At 40.4% G+C, this 2,487-nt stretch overlaps 1 long non-coding RNA gene across 1 annotated transcript; it reads right to left on the bottom strand.

Annotated features, from left to right (window-relative positions):
• Positions 1-841, bottom strand: LOC130992272 (uncharacterized). Its single transcript, XR_009091266.1, has 2 exons — positions 525-841; positions 1-430 (listed from the first exon to the last, which is right to left on the bottom strand). It is a non-coding gene; the product is annotated as an uncharacterized LOC130992272 (long non-coding RNA).
• Positions 842-2,487: the final 1,646 nt, after the last annotated feature.

Genomic DNA, 2,487 nt, shown 5'->3' with positions numbered 1-2,487 from the left:
GAACAGAAGAATACGCACGCACACATGTTAATATATTTTCTAAACTATTACATTTACAAGGTTTGATTTTTGCTAAGAAAATGATAAATGAATGATGAAAGAACAGATTTCTAAACAAAACCCTAGCTTTGCTATACTTGTGAATCTGGACTGAATTTGGGGGTTCTTGTACTCTGTCTTGTATGTGTGTCCGGGAACGGAGTAATGGGGGTGAGAGCAGGCGGCGGCTGCTCACGGCCGAAGGCGGCGCGGCGGCAAGCCACCGCCTTTTTCCTTTTTCTGTCTGAAACAACCGAGAGAGAGAGAGATTAGGTTAAAGAAAAAAAAGGGGAAAGGAAGAAGAGAGGGAGGGGAGGACTTATCTTCTCCGGTGACGACGACGCGGCGGCATCGGCAGCGGCGACACGGCGGCGGGAGCAACGGGCTGTTCCTGACCGGCCGGAAAAGAGGAAAAGAGGGGGGGAATTTCAGATCTGGGTTTAAAAATAGAAAAGAGAGGAAAAGGGGGAAGATTTGGAACCTACCTTTCCGGCGAGGCAAGGCTCGGCCTCCACCGCGATTCCAGCCAGACGGACGACGGAGGAGGTAGCCCCAGTGACCGTGAGTCCGAGAGAAAGGGAGATGGCCGAGGGAGGAAGGGAGAAGAGGAGTGAGCAGAGGGAGGCGCCGGCAACGGCGGCTTTGCTGCTGCTGTCCGGCCAACGATGGAGAGTGAGATGGAGAGAAGGGCGGCGGCCATGGCTGTCCTGTGGTCGCCGGAGCAGCTCACGGCGGAGCTCGCGAGGAAAACAGTGAGAGAGAGACGATCGAGTGAGATAGAGTTGAGGGAAGAGGGCGAGAAGTGAGAGGAAGAGAGGGAGGTAGAGCCGCCGGCCTCCGGCGACGGCGCGACCGTCCGGTGGCGGCGGCAGGCACGAAGCCGAGAGGGAGAGAGAGGCGTAAGAGTGAGAGAGCAGCTGTGAGTGTTTTATGTGTTGTGTGAGTTTATGTATATGTGTGTATAGGTGTTAGGGTTAGGATTTAATTGGGCTCTTTATTAATTTTGTTTGGGCCGATTTATTTATTTAGCTTGGGCTGAAAATTTTAAATAAAATGGGCCGATTTTATTTTATGTTGCTGGGCCTTCCTGCTTTGTAAAAAAAAGGAATGGACCGATTTTTATTTAATAAAATGTAATGGGCCCATTTTAATTAAGTTTTGAACTGTTAATTGATTAATAAAGCCTACGAATTTTTGGCCTTATTTATTTTAAAATGTTTGAATTTTCACTAAATTAATTTAGTGAATTTAAATATCTTGATTTAATTTTTAATATTTAAGGTTGGAACTATTTATTTTAAATGAGGTCCGTTCTTTTATTTAATTTATTGAAGGACTAAAAAAAAAAAAAATTTGGGATTAAACCCTCATTTTTATAATATTTCAAGGCTTTTTGAGTATGGATTTTTTAAATGGTTAAAATGTTTTATTTCATCTCAATGGATTTTTAAAATGTTTTATTATTTATAAATGAATAATGGAATTTCTTATTTATTTACATGATAAAAAAATGTGGAATTGTGTTATAGAATGATTAAGTATATGATTTACTTTATCAAATGAGCTTGGGATTTAATTGAGATATTAAATTACTAAGCATGTGTTTTTAAATGATTTATTTATTTAAGTGATGAAAATGTACGAAGTATGAGAAAGCATGGTTTATAATGATTAAATTTTCAGGATGATAATATATGAATTGTTCTTAATTGATGGAGTACTTGACTAAATGACGGGTGTAAAGGAAGGTTATGGATTATATACATGTTGATGTTCGAACAAATGGGTTCGAACCTATATGATAGTTACATGATAAGTGATTACATTTTATTGATTGAATGAAACGAGATTAATATGGATGCTGCTAGAACCCTAAAACTTTAAAAGATACCATAGGCACGTAGAATTAGACTTTGTCTTATGATAATTTCTTCACGAACTTATCGACTCTTCATCAATGAAGGTCCGGGCGACAGAAAGTGAAGCAGAAGAAGAAACGACTCCACGCCAGCTTTAAGAACAATTGAGGTGGGCATTATTTTATTATTACGTATATAGAGATCCCCTGCGTGACGTAGGCCTCATATGCGAATATATATGCATGATATGTTTTGACTATTTATTCAGTTCTTATAAAATGCTTATATGTTCAATGCCCTTTATGAAAATGAAAATGTTATGAAAATGAAATGTTTATGAAATGATTGACTGCCAAAATGTTTATGTTTTTATATGTATCCTATCTGTGTTGGTTCGCCAACTTTAAAGGAAATCCAATTGGGATCCTATGCTAGACAAAGGTCGCTAGCTAGGGTTAACGTGTACACTCATGGAGACCGCGAGTCGCTTGCGACCGGTCTTGGCGTCCGTGGTAAGGAGGCCTCCTTCCCGGCGCGTGACAGAAATGACAGATATGGATCATATAGACTGAAAATGGGATGCATCCAC

Source organism: Salvia miltiorrhiza, chromosome 7, assembly GCF_028751815.1.
Source record: "Salvia miltiorrhiza cultivar Shanhuang (shh) chromosome 7, IMPLAD_Smil_shh, whole genome shotgun sequence".
NCBI classification, from domain to species: Eukaryota; Viridiplantae; Streptophyta; class Magnoliopsida; order Lamiales; family Lamiaceae; genus Salvia; species Salvia miltiorrhiza.
The sequence above is the reverse complement of the archived record's forward strand: the minus strand, read 5'-3'. Positions and strand labels throughout refer to the sequence as shown.